Below are 23,103 nucleotides of genomic sequence, written 5' to 3'. Positions count from 1 at the left end.
GTTTTTCTTCCCACAAGAACCAAAAAGTATCACAGTTTAAGAAAATGAACAGGAGGCAACACCTGAAACAGGGCACACCAGCCCACATTTTAAGATAACTAATCTAGGGAGAAAATCTATCATTTCAGTAAAAGAAATGCTTTTTCTTCATTTTCTTACAATGCAATTTTTTTTCAAAATTCACCACACAATGAAATTTTTCTTTTTAAGTTGTTAAATTTTTCTTTTTAACCCATTCCAATCAGAGATTTTTGTTTTTAAAGACAGGATCAGATCATGAGACAACTAAAATAAGTGAGCTACTTAGATCTGGGAGCAAATGCATTTACTCTCAAGGAGAAAGCCTTACCTCCAGACTTAAAAATCCCCCATCATGGGCAGCAGTGACCTGGGGCGATGGTTCAAACCACTCACAAGATCTTCCCAGCAAATTCTTCAAAGTTTTCACGGAGGAAACTGTGACAGTCCTGGAGGACCGAGCCAGAGTCACAGCACCATCTGCCCACCAACTGACATCTATCAGTGGGTAAAAGGACTCTTTATCTAATGGAAGAAAAGTCAGGCATTTAAATAAAGACAGCACATTTAACATAACGATCAACTTAGTCCAAACTCACCCTACTATTTCGGCCCTAAAGCTATCTAAAATAATGAGACAAAATAAAACTGAAGTAATCACTCAAATTTTTATTTAGGAAAGAGGCACAAAATGGCACAGGAATTCTCTGAAAGAATATCCAAGTGCTGGCAATTAGAGTCAAAGTACAAAGCTCTAGGGACACAGAGGTAAACGCAGTCCTCCTCCTCGCAAAAACAACAAAAAATCCGGAAAAGGTATTTATTCAGGGAAGACACATGTCACCATGTTCAAGTTGGTAAGTTAAAATCAGGTGTGTATGAACTGCGCGTACACAAAGGTTACAAAAGGTTTTAGGAACTGAATATCAGTCACCTTCAGACAAACAATGAGAGAAATTACATCTTCTAAAAAAAATAACACAGGTATGTAACAGCTGCCAGGGCTGAGTTCCTCCCAACCATTTAACTTACAAAGAAAAGCTATTCAAGATCAATAAAGAATTTTTAGAGATTAAAATGAATTACAGTACCCCAAACTGAAAAATTCAACAGGAAACACTGTAATATTTATCATAATTTTACTGCACTTTTTTTTTACCTTAGCTGCCCTACAAAGGGTGCATAATGGTTCACAGACAATGCATACAATAAACTATAAATTTTAAAATACATTTAAACTAAGGAGAAAGATATTTTTGCATTGCAACTTAGTACCATGAAAATAACTCATTATTTTAAAAAAAACGAACACCATAACACCATTTTCTCCCAACAAAAGCCAAGCTAATTCATATAAATGAGCAATTTCCAGAGCATACTAATGCTCCTGGGCTTACATCCCTGAAAGTAGGAAGGAAGAGGAGAGTCATTTAATTTCATTTCAGCTTCCGCTTTGAGAAATTACTACTTTTCACAAAAGTCTTCCTGAATATTTTGGATGACCATTTAACAAAAGCAGATAGCTCAAAGTATGGAACATGATATACATGACAATAATCAATATTTTCAGTGCTTTTTAAATTCAAATTTTAAAATACAATGTATATTTTGAAATTTGTGACTATCACTGATTTCATAGGAGACACAGAAAAACTCAGGGAAATTTAACTTTGATGGTTTCACCTAAAATAATGTGATCCTGGGGCTGGGGTGGTAGCTCAGCAGTAAATAGACTTCCTAGCATGCAATGGGCTAGGATTTAACTCCTAGCATCAAAAAAGAAAGAAGGAAGGGGAGAAGAGGGGAGAAACAAAAAAAAGAAAAATGACCCCTTCATCAAAATTAGAAAATTAAAGCTAGGCCTGTAATCCCAGCACTCAGGAGGCCGAGGCAGGAGGATCGCTGCAAGTTCAAGACCAGCCTGAGCTACAAAGTGAGCCCAAAGCCAGCCTGAACTACATAGCAAGACCATCTCAAAAAGACAAAAAAAAAAAAAAAAAAAAAAAAAAAAAATTAAAATACTCAAAATAACCCTTTGTAAGCCTGAAGTTTTTATTTATTGGTTATAACTAATTAAATGACAATTTATTTAAGTGCAAATCTTTATTCTTCCTATTTATAAAGATTAAATGACTTCTGAACATGGTGGAACACACCTATAATCTGAGCACTCAGGAGGCTGAGGCAGGAGGATTGCTGCAAGTTCAAGGCCAGCATGAGCTACAAAGTGAATTCAAGGCCAGGACTGCATAGCGAAACCCTCTCTCAAAAAGACAACAAAACAATAAAATGAGTGCATTTTGAAAGCACAGCATTTCACAAATGAAGATAAACTTTTTTTTTTTTTTTTGTCTTTTTCCTTTTTATCGGTACCAGGGATCGAACTCACAACTGTCTGCTTGCAAGGCAGGCGTTTATGCCGCTGAGCTAAATCCCCAGCCCCAAATGAAGATAAACTTTTTAACCTGTCCTACCAGCCTAACTCTAACCTCCTCCCACCCAGAGAAAACTTCACCAGGTCCCCTGTGATGATTCTCTTGCAGCTAGCTCCCTTGGGCACATGCTCTAAATTCTAACCTCCACGTGCTACCTCAGAGCTGGCCCCATGGGATCTGCCTCAGCCTTGGGAAAGCTCTAAAATCAGAACCCTGGCTCTATTCCTAGTTCTGGCCCTGTGAACTCTAAGTTCTTCTTCTAAAGTAAAGCAAAAGTATCTGGGAGACTTTTTATATCATCTAAAGGACACCTCATATAAGAGAAGTCCCTTAAGGTTTTAATGATTGTATTTCTTACAACTCACCTTTTATTTTTTTTCTCTTCTCAATTGACAGCCTCCAATCTGGATTAAGGTCATCATAGCCTGGCTAAATATGAAAACATGCAGTGACTTCTTGGGTCAGCTAAATAAGAAAACTGTGGCAAAATCATCAAGACTTGTGGAATTTTTAAAATAACAGCACAAAAAAATAAAAAATAAAAAAAATAAAATAACAGCACACACAGTTGATACATTCCAATGATCTCTACCTTTCAACTAATGGAAATCTTCCTCACTATACCAGTCTAGAAAAGCATTTGCACTTAAAAAATTTTTCAGAGCAGCAATTACAATTCAATTTTAGAAAGAAAATAACAGGTACAAGAACAATAAATTCACAACTAGACAGTTAATACAAATGTAAGAAGGGTGCAGAAAAAATTCATTTTATGCACACACACACCCCACAGCAGGCAGCTGTGTGGTTATGAACCAGCATGGGCTATGCACACCAAGCTTTCCTCCGTGTAAATTGAGCAACACTGCACACTCAGAGCCTCAACAAGCCAACTTGCATTCTACCTTCAACTTTCTATGACTGAAGCTTTACTATATAAAACACATACAACATACACTTTTCAAATTGAATTCATTTACACTCTAACCTTGCCCAATGTAGGGTTATATTCATCTTTTAGAAAAACAAGCATATGACAATATCTCTCCAATTTTGTACAGCGATAGAGGTTAAACCGTTGCCAGACACCCCCGGGCTTAATGTTCCTTACTTCATCTCCAGAGCTGAAAGACTATGAGGAAAGACCAGTAAAAAAAACTGAATATTTAGTTGAAATCTAACTCTAAAAAAGACAACACAGGGCTGGGGATTTAGCTCAGCGGCATAAGCGCCTGCCTTGCAAGCAGGCAGTCGTGAGTTCGATCCCCGGTACCGATAAAAAGGAAAAAGACAAAAAAAAAAAAAAAAAGACAACACAAAACAATAAAAAAGGGTCACCAATAGGGTTGCTGTACTTTGTAACAACTTACTACATATTTTATAAAAAAACTACAAGAGACGAGTTCACAGGTTCTCAACACTGAAGTGGCAAATATTCAGGGAGCTAGGATATGATAAATTTGATCACTGTACACTACATGCATGTACTAAAGTTTCACACCATAACTAACGTATCCTATACATATATACAATTACTATCAACTACAAATACTTAACATGTTATACAAAGAAATACATTTGAAAACAAACAGAGAGGAGACCAAGATGGTGGAGCAGTAAAACAGCACAGAAAACAGCCTCTTTGAGAGCAGCCATCCAGACGCTGGAATATAGCATCATAAGGAAAACAAGGAGGAGGAATGTGGGTCCACTGAATCCAGGAAAAATCTGAAGGGCAAACTAAAGCTCACAGAAAGAATGAAAAGAAACACTTCCACCACGAAAAAGGTGGCAGCTGGTAACACCTTCTGCTTGAGACAGAACTCAGCATGAGAGGAACGGTTTGAACCTGCAGACACACAGTCATGGTGAGAGTGATGCTGGCAACCCCAGAAACCTCTGTAGAGAGATGCAGCAGTGGACATGGAGGACCGCACTGGCTGGCTCTCTCCCATGGGAGACAGCAATTGGCCGGGAGCTCTTGGAGATGGGCCAGCTGAGCTCAGAACCCAGAACTGCTGCCAGCTCCATCTAGCAGAGCCTAGCTAGGCTCAGACTCTCAGTAATTGCTCAGACAGCAGTGAACACAATGTGTCTGGTCTCAGGACAGGCCTGCTGAGATTACCCGCTAACCTGCCAAAAAGCTACTGCTGGCTTGCTGGGAGAGATCAGCATGATTCCGGACTCTGTCTTCACAGGCTGTCTATTAGTGAAATCTGAGAAAATCCTGAAAGTAGATCGTTTGTTTTTCTTTTCATGTTTTTTCCCTCTTTCTCCTTCACTGTTTTATATGAGTGAACGGGAGTTCCTAACTTCTTTGTGGGTGTGGTTCTGTTCTGTTCTTGCTTTTATCTCTTCCATCTTTTTTCCTTTAGTCTTCATCCTCCAACTTTACTTGTAATCTCTTTCTCCCACTTCTCTATTCTCTCCTTAATGCATTTTAAATTTAATGCCCAAGGCCAAAATTGACACATGAAGGTCTTATATACTGCATGTAACTTTCTGGTTTTACATTTTGTGATATAATCACAAGTCTAGTCCATACAGTTAAAAGTGGCAAATTAAGGGTGAGCTCAGTCTGTTGTTTTCTAGGCTGTGTTGATGCTACTGGTACCACTATAGCCAAAACTGACATGGTTGGTCCTGGTATTCCATGACTGAGATTAACTAAGGGTCACAGAAAATACAGTGCCACAGTGCCACAGAACCCGAGACTAGGCCAAACAAGCAACAACTTCATCCCCAACAAACTGAAGCGGTAAGATCTTCTAACAGATCCAAAACCCAAAACCAGCTACACCTAGAAGATACCTCAGAGACGTAGTCATCACCTAACGGTTGTAAATACTACCAAAAAAGCAACCCATCATAGGTAACTTACAAACATCATGCCAGGAATTAAAAGAGAAAAAGAGGGGCTGGGGATTTAGCTCAGCGGCATAAGCACCTGCCTGGCAAGCAGGCAGGCGTGAGTTCGATCCCCGATACCGAAAAAAAGGAGAAAGACAAAAAAAAAAAAAAAAAAAAGAGAGAGAGAGAGAGAGAGAAAAGAAATGAAAAGACAACTAAACAAAATACAACTCCAGGCATCCAGTTCACCAAAGGCAAATCCAGGGGACAATGAGGTAGGACAGTATGAAAATCTGCCACGGGGCATCCCTAAAGTAGTAAAAACAAAGCAACTGAATGAGGCTCTGGAAAAAACGAAATCAGAAATAATCTCTCAGATAACTACAGAGATTACCAAAATACACACTATGCTTAATAACATTAGAGCAGACACAGACAAAAATAGTTGAGTTTAAGAAAAGCTCAGCATAGGAAAGAAATGAAATCCATAAAGCAGATTCAAGCAGATATCCAGAAGAATAAAAACTCCATTGAAAGTATTTAAAGAAAATTAGGACAATGTGAGGACAGGATCTCAGACATTGAAGATAGGCAGTTAGTAACCAGAAAAAGAAAGATTTCTCAAAAATAGCAAGGGACCATGAGAAATCAATCCAACAGCTGCTAGATGAAACAAAGAAGGATATAACAGGATTAATTGAAGTCAGTGAACAAGTAGGAAATACCACAAATGACATTTTTAAAAAAATGTTTGCAGACATCAAGGCAGAAAATTTTCTTGGTAAAGAAAAAGAATTTAACATACAAGGAAGTAAGGCATACAGCACTTCAATTAGCCATGATCAAAAAAAAACTACAGCAAAGCGTATCATAGTCAAGATTCCAGAAACTGGGAACACAAGAGTAGAATCTTAAAAGCTGTTGAGCAAAGAAACAAATCACTTATAATGGAAAGCCCATCAGAATCACAGCTGACTTCTCAACACAAACTCTCAAGTCAGAGAGAGCTTGGAGTGAAGTACTCCAAGTTCTAAAAGAAAACAACTTTCAACACAGATTGATGTACCCACAAAACTGTTTCAAAATTGAGGGAGAAATAAGATACTTTCATGACAAAGAACATCTGAGGAAATTTACGACCGCCAAACCAGCACTCCAAAATGTTCTGAAGGACATTCTAGGAAGAGATAAAAAGGACTATACCTCTATGAACCCCAACAGAAGGAATACACCAGGGAAGGCAAACAAATAAGAGCAAGGGGGAGAGCCAGCATCAGGAAAACAGCATGACAAGGAGAAGTCAATACCCTTCAGTTATAACCATCAATGTTAACTGTCTTAATTCACCAGTCAAAAGACACAGACTGGTAGAACGATCACGACGCAAGGTCCAACAATATGCCACATACAAAAATACATTTAACTCAAAAAGAAATTCACAGACTGAAATTCAAAGGATGGAAAACAATATTCCATGCAATCAGAATCCAGAAAAAAGCAGGGGTAGCTATTCTATTTGCAGACAAAGTGAACTTCAAGCCAAGACAGATTTAGAGAGATAAAATCACAACATCCTTGTGAAGGGAACAATCCAAGAGAAAGAGATAACAATCACAAATATATATGCAACAAATACTAGTGCACCCAACTATATAAAACAATTACTAATGGACATGAAAAATCAAGCCCTAACACAACTGTTTTGGGAGACCTCAATACCCCACTGTCACAAAAAGATAGATCAACTAGACAAAAAAAAAATCAATAATGAGATATTAGAACTAAATCAAACTTTTGAACAAATGGACTTAGTAGATATCTCTAGAGTGTTCCTCCCTACAACATCAGAATACACATTCCTCTCAGCTGCACATGGAATATTCTCCAAAATGCACAATACAGACTCATAATACATGCTTAAGTAAATGCAAAGGAATTGAAACTATCCCATGCATACTATCAGACCATAGTGTAATAAGCTTGGAAATCCATGCTGTTGCAGTCAGGGGCTGTGCAGAGAACAATTAAAATCAGGACATGGAATTTATAATATTATGTTATGACGTTCACCCAAGAGTTAACATAAGAAACTGTAAGAAATCTATCCACAACACCAAAGACATAAAATATTCAACCAATTCAACCAATTGAATCCCACAGCAATGTCTTCCATGAGTCCACATGAAGACCCAGAACGCATGACAGTGCCTCCCACAAGTCCAACTGGAGGTCTAGAGCCCAAAAGAAGGACCCACACCAGTCTCTTTTACCAATCCGTGCTGGGAAGGCCCAAAGGTCAGCAGTGGAAGCTAGAAAGGAAGCGAGTTGAAGGAGTTGAAGGAGCTGTGCTGATAGGTTGATAGGTTCTATGCTGGAGGCAAGAAGTCATGCTCAAAACAAAGACCAAAGCTGTCCTGAAAAGCACCACAGTCATCCTCAGCAACACAGAGGTCCCGAGCTCCTCCGACAACAAGCACAGTCAATTGATGCCAGGAAGTCAGCACAAGTTTGTCCTGGAGATTAAGTGGCATACCTCCTCCCCTCCAGAGCCAGGAAGCAATACTCAATGTAAAGGAAAGAACTCCTCCAGGAGAACCAACAGCTGAAACATCAACACTTAGTGAAACCCACAATGCCTCATTGCCTCAATGCCTCTCTTCTTCTCCATGTCTCTATTTTTGCTGGCAACTTTCCTCAGGTGGAACATCTATGCTCAGCATCATGGTGATTTAATTCCGCTGGTGTTAAGTTGACCGCCAGTTTTTAATCTATAACACATGCCAAAGGAAACCATAAGAACCTCATAAACACATGGAAATTAATTGCACCCTTCAATGGGTCACAGCTGAAATTAAATAAGAACTTAAACAGTTTTTACAGTTGAATGATAATAATACATCATATCAGAACTTGTGGAACATAATGAAAGCAATCTTAAGAGGAAAATTTATAATATTAAATACCTACATCAGGAAAACAGTGCAAGCACATATAAATATTAAACTTCTACAAAAAAAGACTAAGTCAAAACCTCATACAAGGAAGGAAATTATAAAGATCAGAGCAGAAATTAACACACTGGAGACTAAAAAGCAAAGATCCAATGAATCAAAGAGTTGGTTATTTGAAAGATTAAATAAAACTGACAAACTCTTAACCAATCTTATCCAAAAAAGGAAAGACTCAAATCCATGCAAATAGGAATGAAAAGGGTGAAATCACAACAGACCCTGCAGAAATCCAGAAAATCATCTATACCTACTTTGAAAACATATATTCTAATAAGATGGAAAATACAGAAGAAATAGACAGATTCCTAGATACATATGAATTACCAAAGCTGAATCAAGATATAAAAATCTTGAATAATCCAGTATTAATAAAACAAATCAAAGATATAATTAAAAACCTATCAACAAAGAAAAGGCCAGGCCCTGACTGATTCACTACTGAATTCTACAAGAATTCACTACTGAATTCTACAAGAAATTTAACCCTAACACCACTACTTCTCAAACTCTTTAATGAAATTGAAAAGGAAGCAATACTTCTGAATATATTCCTAGAAGCAAGCATTAATTCTCTGATACCAAAACCAGAGAAGTACCCAACTAAAAGAATTACAGGCCAATTTCTCTAATGAACATTGATGCAAAAATCCTCAATAAGATACTGGCAAACAGACTGCAGCAAATTGTCAAGAAGATTGTACATCATGATCAAGTGGGATTCATCCCAGGGATGCAGGGATGGTTCAACATATATAAATCCATAAATGTAATATACTATATTAACAGAGCCAAGGACAAAAATCATAGGATCACCTCAAAAGATACAGAAAAGCTTTTGACAAAGTTCAGCACCTATTAATGATAAAAGAAAAAAAAAACACAGAAAATTGGAACAGATGGTCTTTATTTCAATTTGCTAAAAGCCATACTAAATGGATAAAAATGAAAGCTTGTTCCTCTCTAAAATGAAGAACAAGACAAGGATGTCCACTGTCTCAAATCTTATTCAACATGGTCCTGGAAACTTTAGCAGAAGCAATTAGACAAGAGAAAGAAAAAGAGTAAAGATAGAAAAGAAAGAAGTTCAACTATCGTTATTTGCAGATGATACGAAACTCTACGTAGATGACCCCAAAAACTCCATCAAAAGACTACTATATTTAATAAGCAAATTCAGTAACATAGCTGGTTACAAAGTCAACACTCAAAAATCATAGTCTTCCTGTACACAAAACAAACTCACTGAAAGAGAAATTAGGGAAACAACACTTTTCACACACAGAAAAAATGAAATATCTAGGAATCAATCTAACAAAGGGTATAAAAAACCTCTACATTAAAAACTACAGTGCTCTGAAAAAGCACATTGAATAAGATATTAGAAAATAAAGAGATATCCCATTCTCTCTCTCTCTTTTTTTTTATTTTATTTAAGGAGAAAAAAGAAAAAAAACAGAAAAAGGGTACAAGTTATACAGAATTTCAGAAGAAATAAACAGTAGGAAATCATTTGTTAATTACATATTGTCATCTTAGAAATAGTTGTTGAAGTTACAAAATTAAAGCATATAGAGGGGACTTTCAAACAGTGAGACTGCAAACAGTTTTGTTCAATGATCCAACAAAACTCAGTAATATGGTTATCTATCTTATACACTTAAATATGCATGCAGTTATATCTTTTAGAGAACTTTCTTTTCCTTTCTTTTGTACAATGACAATTACACATTTTGGGTTTTATTACTCCCACAGTTCTTATTACTTTTTTTTTTGAAGAAAGTAAAACCAAATGTGACATACCAGGACAAAGTCAGTCAAATCAAAAGGACGGACATAATACATAATGTAAAAACAAAATACAAGGTGATCAACAATGGTTACCATAATGCCTCTATCTTAAAAAGAATTGCCTATATCATCAGTTATAATAAAATTGAACAAAACAGTAAAGAATAAGACCAATAAAACCAAAACATTGGAGACATTAGAGGACTTCAAAAGAAGATAATAGTCAACCAGAATGGGTGTCACAATGAATTTTACTGTCTTCATAGTTGTTGCCTATACTTTCAAACTTAGTACTATCAAGCAAGACAGAATAGAGGAAAATCAGTCAAAACAAGATGGTGAGAGCAATACAGGGTTTCAAATCAAGTTAACAGGAAATCAAAGTGGGTTACTATAATATATCCTGCTATTTTTTATTTATTTTTCCCTTAATTAAAAGAATAAAAATGAAAAAGTGGATAATAAAAAGGAGATTGAGATAAATAGAGGGCATAACAACAAAACAACGCAGGTCAAAACATAGCCATTTAAGCAAAATAGTGTTTCACCACAAGATAATCTCAACATAATAGTAGTTCCCATAGTGTCTCTTCCCTTAAAATCTTTGGGTATAACTTCATATTACTGTAGCATCAAACATATCAAGACAATGTAAAACCGTTCAAGAGAATGACAGTATTATAGGGTATTTAGAATCAACTAACAGAAAATGAACAATGGTTTCTGTATAATCTCCTTGTCTATAAAAGTTTTTATTTATATTATCACATATAATAAAATCCAATAAGATACAACACGTTAAAACCGATGAAGACAGAAGAACAAAAGCTTGATGGGACTTCAAAACAAGAGGATATTAATCAGCACTAAGAGATATCCCATTCTCTTGGGTAGGAAGAACCAATACAGTGAAAATGGCCATACTTCCAAAACTGTTATACAAATTCAATGCAACCCCAATCAAAATTCCTATAACAGGGGCTGGGGATTTAGCTCAGTGGCATAATCACCTGCCTTGCAAGCAGGCAGTCATGAGTTCGATCCCTGGTACCGATAAAAAGGAAACAGACAAAAAAAAAAATTCCTATAGCATATCTCACAGAATTAGAGAAAACAATCCTAAAATTCATCTGGAACTTAAAGAGTCCTTAGAACAGCAAAGGCAATCTTGGACAACAAAGACAAGACAGGAGGCATCACAATCCTTGACTTGAAATTATACTAACAAAGTGTGATAAAAATAGCATGATACTGGCAAAACAAATAGACGGACCCTAAGATCGATGGAACAGATTGAAAGATTCACAAACAACTCCAGACACACTAAGCCACCTTATCTTTGACAAAGGTGTCAAACACATTCACTGGAAGATAGCTGGAAAAACTGGCTCTACGCACACCAAAAATTAAAACTTGACCCATATCTTTCACCATGTACTAAGCTAAAATCATAATAGATCAAAGATCTTAATATTATAAAAGAAACATTAAATCTGCTGGAAGATAGAGTAGGTAAAACTCTTGGAGACATTGGTGTAGGCAAAGAACAAAACCCAGATTGCACAGGAACTATCAAAACAAACCAACAACTGGGATCTCACCCTATTGAAAAGCTTTTGCAAAAGAGAAACCACCAACAGTGAAGAGATAACCCACAATGTTGGAAAAAATTTTTGCCAGCTGCACCAGACAAAGGATTACTATAGAGAACTTACAAAGAACTCAAAAAATCAATCCTCCCAGATTTAAAAACCAAAAAATGAGCATCTCAGATGAATATACACTTCTCAGGTGAAGAAATACAAACAGCAAATAAGTATGTGAAAAAATGTTCACATGTTGCATTCAAGAGATACAAATTAGATTCCACCTTACCTATGAAAGAATGGCTATTATCAAAGAAATCAACCAATAACAAATGCTGGAGGAGTTGTCAGGAAAAAGAAACCTTTCTTCACTGTTGGTGGAGTGGAGACTGTGTACAACCACTGAGGAAATGAGTGTGCAGATTCCTCAACACACTAGGTCTAGAGGTCTTGTTCAAACAAGCTATCCCCCTTCTAGGTATCTTCCCAAGAAAATTAAAAAACATCATACCACAGTGATACACATGCATCCATGTTTATAGCAGCACAATTTGTAATAGCTAAATCTTGAAAACAACCTAAATGCCCACTGCGGAAGGAATTTTTAAAAATGTATTTTTATACAATGGAATACTACTCCACCATAAAGAATGGCAAACTGGAGACTTTTATAGGTAAATGGATGCACACTCATAAGTGAGATAAATCAACATTTTTTATCTCAGTAATGTAAGAAGCTGAAAGAAACAATACAGGTATATGTATTATATATGTATAAACATGTATATAAAAAGTAGTTAAAGTAGTTATACTGCTGATTTCTCTGAGTTCGTTGAAAAGAAAGATTTGTGCTTGTTCAGACAACTGAATGCAGATATCTTTTTTTAACATTTTTATTTAAAGAGAAAAAAAAGAAAGGAAATAAAATTTTTTAAAAAGCAGTAAAAGAGTACAAATAATACAGAATTTCAAGGAAAAAATACAGTAAGATATCACTAGTTAGTAGGTTACATATTGTCATCTTTGAAATAGTTGTCCAAATTATAAAATTAAAGCATGTAAAGTGAACATTCATACAATGAGATTGCAGACAGTGCCGATCAATGATCCAACAAAAGTTCAGTAATATGGATTTCCATCCTACACACTCAAACATACATGCAGCTATATCCCTTAGACCACCTTCCTTTCCTATCTTTTTAGTAACAATTACACTTTTTGGGTTTTTTTACTCCCACAATTCTTATTATTTTTTTGGAGAGAATAAAACCTAACGTGGCTAAACAAACAGTCAGTTAGAACAAAACGATGGGCATAGTACATGATGTAAAAATAGAATATCAGGTGATCTAAAATGGTTACCATTGTGCCTCTTGCTATTTTTTCAAACAGTTGCCTATATCGTCAGGTATAATTAGAATTGATCAAAACAGTACAGAACAAGACCAATAAAACCTACACTGGAGACCTTACAGGATTTCAAAAGAAGGTAATAGTCAAACCATAATGGGCATCTTAGTGAATCTTATTGCCTTCAAAGTGGTTGCCTATACCCTCAAACTTGATACTATCAAACAAAACAGAATATAGTAAAATCTGACAGAACAAGATGGGGAGAGCAATATTGGGGATCATATCAGGTTAATAGAAAAACAAAAAAGTTACTATAATATATCCTGCTATTTTTTAATTTTAACCTTTTGTATCTTATTGGATTTTATTATATGTGATAATATAAACAAAAACTTTTATAGACAAGGAGATTATACAGAAACCATTGTTCATTTTCTGTTAGTTGATTCTAAATACCCTGTAATACTGTCATTCTCTTGAACAGTTTTACATTGTCATGATATGTTTGATGCTACAGTATACGAAATTATACCCAAAGATTTTAAGGGAAGAGACACTATGGGAACTACTTTTATGTCGAGATTATCTTGTGGTGAAACACTATTTTGCTTAAATGGCTATGTTTTGATCTGCGCTGTATTGTTGTTATGCCCTCTTTTTTTATCTTAATCTCCTTTTTATTATCTACTTTTTCATTTTTATCCTTTTAATTAAGGGAAAAATAAATAAAAAATAGCAGGATATATTATAGTAACCCACTTTGATTTCCTATTAACTTGATTTGAAACCCTGTATTGCTCTCACCATCTTGTTTTGACTGATTTTCCTCTATTCTGTCTTGCTTGATATTACCAAGTTCGAGGATATAGGCAACAACTGAAGACAATAGGATTCATTATGACGCCCATTCTGGTTGACTACTATCTTCTTTTGAAGTCCTGTAATGTCTCCAATATTTAAGGTTTTGTTCTTTACTGTTTTGTTCAATTTTATTATAACTGATGATATAGGCAATTCTTTTTAAGATAGCAAGAGGCATTATGGTAACCAATGTAGACCACTTTGTATTTTGTTTTTACAGTATGTATTATGTCCATCCTTTTGATTTGACAGACTCTGTTTTGTAACGTCACAGTTGGTTTTATTCTCTTCAAAAAAAGTAATAAGAACTGTGGGAGTAATAAAACCCAAAATGTGTAACTGTCATTGTACAAAAGAAAGGAAAAGAAAGTGCTCTAAAGGATATAACTGCATGTATATATATATTTTGTTTCGTTTTTTTTTATCAGTACCAGGGATCAAACTCACGACTGCCTGCTTGCAAGGCAGGCGCTTATGTCGCTGAGCTAAATCCCCAGCCCCCAACTACATGTATATTTAAGTGTATAAGATAGATAACCATATTACTGAGTTTTGTTGGATCATTGAACAAAACTGTTTGCAGTCTCACTGTTTGAAAGTCCCATCTATATGCTTTAATTTTGTAACTTCAACAACTATTTCTAAGATGACAATATGTAATTAACTAGTGATTTCTGACTGTTTATTTTTTCTGAAATTCTGTATAACTTGTACTCTTTTTCTGTTTTTTTCTCCTTAAATAAAATTTTTTTAAAGTTACTATAATATATCCTGCTATTTTTTAATTTAGTTTTCCCTTAATTGAAAAAAAATGTAAGAAAAAAATAGATTAATTTTTAAAAAGGGTGGGATTGAGGTAAGAGGACATTGTATGCAGATGTCTTACGCTCTGGGTGAATGATCTGGGGATGACAGTGCACCGTGTATGCTGCCCCCTGATTGGTATGTTTTGAAATTTTGTTTTATTTTTTTTTCTCTTGAAATAAAATGGATTTGGAAAAAAAAAAAAAAGAAATACATTTTAACTAAAGAAATCAACCAAAATGTACTTTGTCATCTAATGCAGAAAGTGTACATATTTTATTGCCAACTTATTAATAGCTCATGCTTTAGAACATCAGGAAATCTATTTCTTCCCATCAGCTAAAAAAACTTCCCAACCTTTACTACTGCACCTCACTTAGCGCTAGCCCTGAGAACAAAGGCATAATCTTTAAACTTTACCAGAAAAAAAGGTTTCAATGAAAGGCAATTTATCTGCCAAAGGAAAAAATGAGACATTCTAACTTAAACACCAAAAAAAAAAAAAAAAAAGATGAAGTTTTAAAGAATTAGAATCCAATAAGGTACATGTTACAGAAAGCAATCAACTAAACTGGTATCTTACTTGGTCATTTTCAAGGCTCTTTCAAATTAATTTCTGAGGCTGTGACTGCCCCTGCACAAACCATGAGCATCCACAATGCCCAGGCACCTATTTTACCCATTCTGGAGCATACCAGCCACATGGAGGAAACCTAATCCCGACTCCTCCCCAACAACCGCAAAATAACAACTGAGCCTTGCACAAGACACACAGAGCATACTGAAATTTCCCAAGGGATCCCACGCAACAAGCTGAAGAACCACTATCTGGAGAAACCAAAGGGTGCTGGGTTCATCGGTGAGGAAGCCCACCCATGGCTTCATGGCTTTGCTGGGGCTGGGAACAGGACGCCCAATGTATGGTACTTGGCCAGCATAGAGAGGGAACAGTGTTTTATGCCCTCATGGTGCCAGCCTGGAGTGATGCCAGGTCAGGAAAGTAAAACTTCTGCTTCTACATTCAGGTGAGCTGGAGAAAATCATCTGTTACTAAACAAACAAGTCGTGCTCTTGTCTCTTGTGTGCAGCATGGCGTGACCCTTAGGAAAATGGTAAGGAAAGCAATTGGGCCTTCTGCCCCAATATACCCCACTGCCACACGTCTGCAAAGTCAAACGTACCACAGAGGCCTCACAGGATAGCAGGCTCCAAGAGGAGGCTGCAGCGGGGAAGGCCATGGGGTGACAGTAGTGTTGCTCTGGACAGGACTGGATTTGCTGAACGTCTTGAACCACCAGAATCCAAATATAATGAAGTCTGCGCCGCCAACACTCCCAAACCAAACACTTCCTGTGCTTTCGCATGCCACAAATATTTACCGACCCTGCAGCCCATGGGTGAGACACAGTCTGTGCCAATTCTCCAGGAGCTCACAGTTCCCAAAGGTGTGAAGACAGCTGCGGGAGCCACCCAGACGACTCCTGAAACTGCCATCCTCCTGCTTCCCTTTCCCTAACTTGCCCTCAGCAGAATTAGGCTAACACCTACTAGGCGTAGAGAGAAAATACCAACAGGGAAGAGAAGTATGAAGAGGCAAAAAAATAAACTTTCTTAGAGAAAAATGAAGGCCAAACACAACATGTACAGATACAAACATATGAGAAATATTTGAAATGAAAATCATGTAAGCAATGTGAGTCTACTCCAGACATGAACAAAATTTAACACTCACAGATTTCTGGCCAGATGGGTTTTCATATTGACAGTGAAAGCTGAGGTATTTAATCAACCCCAAACTGGATAGAAGTAAATCAGAATAGGTGCCTCCACAACCATCTTTAATCATTAGGTTTTACAGAGAAAATGCTCAGTGGCACAATGCATATTATAAAAACTAACAAAGCAGCAAACTGCACGAAGAATGGCCAGACAAGCTGTGTTTACCATTCCAGCAAAGTTACAGGGAGTCCTCAGCTCCGCCCCACCTGCTGAGGTCCTGAATGTATTACCACAGCCTCTGGCAAGCAAGGCCACAAGAGATGCAGAGCTCTGCCCCTGGCCGGCCCAGCCCCTCAGTCCTGCCTGGGCAGAAAAGGCTGCGGCTAGCTCAGTTCCATCTGTAAAGGAACTCGGCGACGCGACACACAAACACCTCTGGCTCTGCTAAGTGGCAATGTGACACTGTTCACATATCCTCATACAGCTCCACACTTCTGAGTCCCTTACACAACGAGTCACTCACCTGAGCCAAAGATTGTCACTCAACAGACACCAGGAGACAGCCCTGTGTCGCACTGCAGTCACCTCATATGCTGACACCTCAGATACCAGATAAAAGCTGGGACCAAATGTAGCAACTGTGAGTAGATACTCTGAAACAAAGAGTCAGCTTACAAAGTCAGAAACCCTGCATCAAAATGGAATCTTGAGCCAGGAGACGCATCACACACCCGTAATCCATGCACTCTGGGAAGCTGAGACAGGCAGACCTAAAATTCGAGCCAAGCCTGGGCAATTTAGTGAGATAGTTATCTTTTTATAATCTTAACATGCTATTTAATCTTTTGTTTACCATTTCCCTTTCAAACTATGAATACCTTAAAGGCAAAAATTGAGACTGTCCACTCTTCCTGCTCAAGAGCTAAGTAGAGATTCAATAAGCAGCTGAACTTTATTATATTTGCTATCACAGTAAGTCCCGACTTACAGATGAGTTCCTTTGCAGGAGAACACTTATAAGTTGGATTCATTCCTAAGTCTGACAATACACCTTTGACATAAATACACTAAGTCTCGAAAATACAAACATTTGATTAGCAAATTTTCACAACATAAAGCATAAAAAGAGTAAATGTGAGGTTCGTTCATATCTGTGAAAGTTCACAGCCCACATGTTCATAAATCAGGAATCCCATGTCATCACAGATACAAGGACAAGGTATTCTATCTTAAAGAACCGCTATGTATATAAGCTTTTGTGACCATTCTACAGCACGCATGACTTTAGTAATACATAAAGTTCAAACTAAAATATTCAATTTAATGTGCTAGATTCCCAGGATACAGTTAGAAAACTCAGGGTACCTCTGTGCACTCTATCCCAAGGGCCCCAACCCCTATTACGAAGCGACAGGCTTACCAAGGACAGCTTCACAAGTCTCTTTCCTGGCTCAGGGCACATGGAGCTGCACACATATGCCAGGGCCTAAGAAATCTGTATTACATCCACTGAGAAAAAGGGTTTATCCCTGGGCTTTTATACACTGTTGAATAACAAAAACACCGTGTAAAAAAACGAGTGAGCAAAAAGTAACTCCTAACCCACTACGCATAAACGAATGTTCCTAAACTCACTGTGGGGATGCAAGTGTGTGCTGGACACGGTGGCACTCACCAGCCTAACAAAGCAGCTCTCTTCCACATGTCTCTGTGCATTTATGCCTTCACCTGCTCACAGAAAGCGCTTGGGCATACGAATCGGGGACATGACATCGAAATTCGGCATACTGCTTTCTTGCTGTATAACGCAGACCCAAGCGAGAACAGTACTCATTAAGGAATGAGATGCTGAGAAGCACGCACACTCTGTAAACTGCCCGAGAAACTCCGATGCACTTCCATCCCACTAAATTGCAGTGGTCTGAGACAAGTGTTCTGCAGGCACCTAGTGCGTGTGCAGAAGCTGACATCCTGTGACGGAGACCACACTGAGGCAGCACTGAGCAGGCTTTAGAATTAATCAATTGGCTTTCTCTGTTAACGTATGAGTCTATCCCAGGCCCAAGCAAACTGCTTAAAGAGCCAGCAGCTGGCATGCAGACACAGAACACTCTATGACAACGGTCATGGTAGAGGCCAGTAGCACCTGTGACCCTGTGACACCTCTGAAGGCAGGATGACAACAGTTGTGGGCACTGACTCTGCCTCTGAACTCCAGAGCAAAAGCTGCCAACCTTAGAGCTTAAAGAACTCTCTCACTAGGTGAAGACTGTGCTGCGTGGAATGTCTTGGATCCACCTTCACAAGGCCCTGTTCTCTTTTGTGGCCTTTTACCTCAGCTATTCCTGCACTTTTCTATACACCTCTAATGTTATATACCCAGCAAATTGTGGACAATTCAGAGACATCTTTGTCTGAGGCACAAGAGCTCTGACCTTCCTGGACCACTGTATCCCATATTAGTCTACTGTCCTTTATTCTTTGCCATATGCTCATCCTTAAACATCCTTAAGATTAGGTGACTGCCAGGTCCCAACATCCACGGTGTGTTTACAACAAATCACAGGTTCAAGAGCACAGGAGAGTCGGACAACAGCGGGGAACAGGGAGGAGGACTCGGGGAGAATGGAAGCTGCACAGGGGAACCAGTGTCATGATACTACACAGCCCCAGGGTTCTTAGGGAAAACTGGATAAAAGTAAATACCTTCCATGTTCCCAACTTCAGACTAAAGTTTCTGCCAAGGCTAGAACTGGCAGGGCATGCTGGGTAGTGATGGGGACCATGGCCACGGCCCAGGAAGTGTCCTTGGTGACAGCAACCAAGGCTCCCCCTCCATGACTCCAGGCAGCTGTTTCCTCCTGGTCACTCAGGATCTCATGGGAAACCGCTAGTCACAAGGAGCTTAGGAGCAGCTTCTGTGTAATCCCCCAGACTCCCTGTGAGAGGTACCACCAGCCCAAGAGCCATACTGCCTCCGCTGCCCCACGGACACACTGGCTGCTACAATGGATGCGGGACCTGAGGACTGCTGGGGATCAGCGATCAGGCCAGGGATGGCGGCTCAGTGGCCAAGGGCGCCAGTGTCTGAGGAGTCTCTGTGCAGAAGACACCACCGAGGCATGATGGACACAGCAGTTGCCTATCTTTCCACTTTGAAAATCCCTGATTTCCTACCCTGGTACTTTCCTGGGGGTGTGTGTAAAGCTCCTGACAAAATCTCACTTAGTCACACCCAGGTTGCGAGATTTTTAAACAGTTTTTATGTTTTTTTGAGTAGAACAACTATAAAATCTAGTCAATAAATGACAATAAAGAGAAATCACAATGGTATCAAATAAATCTAATGACAAAGAATAAAAGGCTTCACCAATAAAAAAGGCTGAGTGTGTGCCCACAGGGACCACAAGACGCAACTAATCTTTGCGGGTGAACAAGGGTCCCTAGAACCTAAGCCAATAGCAAAGGCTGCTTATCAATCTGCTATGCACAGCCCTCCCAGGACAGGCACAATACCCGAGGACGTCCACAAGTGTAACCTTCAGGTGCCTCAGAAGCTGATCAATACTTCATTTAGGGGAATGAAAATAATTTAAGAAAACAGAACAGGGAGCAGCAATGAGCGCCCTTATTCTTTGGAGTTTTGCCACCTGAAAACACTACACCAATGTAAACGTTCTGTAATTCAGAAGGAACAGCAGGGTGCTGCCACATGCCCACACTCCTAACCAAGAACTTACGGTGTCTTTGGATCCATTCACCACTGGACAATGGCTTTCTCCTGAATGTGGGTCTGAAGCACATCTCACACCCTGGGGAGCATGAGTGATGTGAACTTAAGGAACAGACGCCCTGTGAGTACAGCAGAGCCCCTCCCCAGCCAGGGCACTGAGCTGCTCTGAGATGCGAATGCTCCGTTTCTGCTGGGAGGACATTAGTCACACCCACTCTGACTGCAGCACAGAGGGGATGTGCCTTGTTTGTGGCTGGCAAGGCTGCAGGCCCAGGATCACTGCTTCCATTTCAACTAAGGTCCAGTGAGTGAGAGAGATATAACACAGCAACTGAATAGGGGGTGTTATAGCTTGTGTCTAGATGGTCCCCAAAGCCTCAGGCAGTCATAGGTGGGGAATCTCAAAGGTGCCTGAATTAGGATCTGTGATGCTGGGATTAAGGGTCCTCTACCCTGGCTGTGGGTGGCACCATCTGATAGGTTTGTAGCCTGGATAGAATACAAGGGACAGAAAGAAGGCAAGTCTGCTTGTGGCTGTGGATTACTGCCTTCTGCCTTGCCCTGCCACACCATGAACTGCTCCTTCCCTGCAATGCCCCTGTGCCAAGCAACTTGCTGACTCAGCAGCAGAGCCAGCTGACTGTGGAACCTCTACACACTATGAGCTGAGATAAACTCCTCCTCCTTTAACATTGGCTGCTGGACATTCTGTCTCAGCAATGAGGAAAGGAACTACAATGGGGAAATCTTCCAAAAGTGTCACAAAAGTGAAAAGAATACCAACACCTAAGGAATCAACTGAAACGTGTGAAGCGTCGGAAAATGGAGAACCACTTCCTCCATTCCTCTACCATTTGCCTCATACTATTTGTCTTTATTACATCACCGACCTGCTCCAGGCATTCGGGAAGCCTGACCCACAACAGATGGTGAAGCTACCTGCCAAGTCACATCTGGAACCACTGGGAGAGAATTCACCTTCAAGGACACAAACACAAACTAATCAGCTCCACCAAGCTGAAGGAAAGCTTTTGTTTAAACTTCACTCCAGGCACACTGCAGGGCTTTGTATGAGCAGCCCTTTCAGTCCCCCTGTAAATTAAACCCGAAAGAGATGGATTCTCCGTTACTGAACAACAAAGTCATGTGTTCCCGCGACCCTGTCGTTCCAACACACTGCACAATGTCAGTGCCCGTCACCATGGTGAGACAAGGAGGAAACTTGCTTGAAGCATGAAGTAAGCACACCACTAGTGCTGCAAGATCTGGAAAGAACTGCAACCTTTCAGGGTCTGAGCCTGCAACCCTGACCACGTGGGCTTTGCTGCAGTTTTCACACCTTCATCTGGAGGCTGAGAATGTCAAGGAGAAAAAGGAGTGCATGCCATGAACAGATGACACCTAGTACACAGCACTGCATGGTCAGTTAGAACTGGACACAGGTTGTCCTGTGTGTGCCTCCTTCATTGTCCTACAGTGTTACCAACCAACACTACGAGGTCCTGCGGGGCAGGACAGCCATGTGACATAGGACGTGGCACCACACCAAGGTAGGACCCACCTGCTCACGCTGCTCCCACGCACGCAGCTGCCTCAGGGACGGCACAGCCCAGACACTCAGCTTCCCTGAGAAGTGGACGGTGGCAAGCAGGCTCCCATCTGGAGAGAGGCTCATCTTGAAAATCCCGTCCCGCATGAAAACCACAAAGTCAGAGCACAGCTTGTGGGTAAGCAGACACCACCCCAGTTACCGCCACTCCCTGGGGTGCGGCGCCCCCACTTCACTGTGAATATGCTCTGCACACACAAACAGGGGCCCTCCTAGAGGACTCTGCTGTCTACTTCACAGGGTCTAATCTGCACATGTACTGAACCAAAAATACCACTTTACACGAACGCTGTCACAAGTTCTCAGTGGGGCTGGTGTTCAGAAGAATGGAATTCCCTGACATCTGGGCCCACAGTAACAAGGGATGGTGAAGGGGTACAGTGTCTTTTTCAGGGTAACAAAGCTGCAACCAGAATTGACTGTCTCCTGTGAATATACTAAAAGCCAATGAATTGTACACTTTAGATGAGTGAACTGTACTCTACGCGCATATTTCCATAAAAGCTGCTCCCCAAAAAGTCATTAAGCCACGCATTTGTTTAATGGGATTTCTTATACCTTCTTCCTCCCATTAAAGCATAAGCTCAAATGTCCAAACCATCTTCTCTTAACTAAAAACACTAATTATGGGCAGCAACATTTAGAGTAGGAATTGTACCTTCTTTCAAATATCGTTATAAAATTTCTATTCGTACTTTCTTGAGAGGGTTTTTAATGTTAAATGTCAAATCCTTGTATTAGCTAAAACTACCTCACTTTCTTTAATTACCTACCATCTTCATAAAACAAAAATCAGTGATCTCTTGTTTCCTATATCTTCTAAGTATACAACTTACGTTAAAATGAAAGTAACGAATTATACTGTATACATTCAAAACATCCTGAAATACTACATATTCTTAAACAAAGAAACTTCAGATCATTATAAGGTAATTTTATAAGTACAGCTCTTCCAACAGCCCACAAACACTTAAGGAATATCACTTTTTCACTAATAAATATCACACACACCAGGCACTGTTTCACACATTCCAGAATCTACAGCTGACACACGTAAATCCTTGCTTCGCAGAGGTCAGTGGACATTTTAGCCCATTTCAAGTTGGAAGTTTAGTTTTAAAAAAAGAAAAAGGGCTGGAGATTTAGCTCAGCAGCATAAGTGTCTGCCTGGCAAGCATGTGGCCATGAGTTCGATCCCCGGTACAGGGGGTGGGGGGAGGAGGCCAGGCATGATGGTGCACAACTGAAACCCAGCACTCTGGGTGGCTGAGACAAAAGTTCACCAAGCTCCAGTCTGGCCTGCTCAACTTAACAACATCCTACCTCAAAAACAGAG

General features: G+C 39.3%; 1 pseudogene; it reads right to left on the bottom strand.

The window, feature by feature from the left end:
- Nucleotides 1-21,894, bottom strand: part of LOC106025319 (NBAS subunit of NRZ tethering complex-like) — a 152,788-nt pseudogene extending 130,894 nt beyond the window's left edge.
- Between the last annotated feature and the right edge of the window lie 1,209 nt (nt 21,895-23,103).

Source organism: Cavia porcellus, unplaced genomic scaffold (genome assembly GCF_034190915.1).
Source record: "Cavia porcellus strain 051 isolate PalLab524CR breed Dunkin Hartley unplaced genomic scaffold, mCavPor4.1 scaffold_8, whole genome shotgun sequence".
In the NCBI taxonomy this organism is placed as follows: domain Eukaryota; kingdom Metazoa; phylum Chordata; class Mammalia; order Rodentia; family Caviidae; genus Cavia; species Cavia porcellus.
This window is presented reverse-complemented; position numbering and strand designations above follow the sequence as displayed.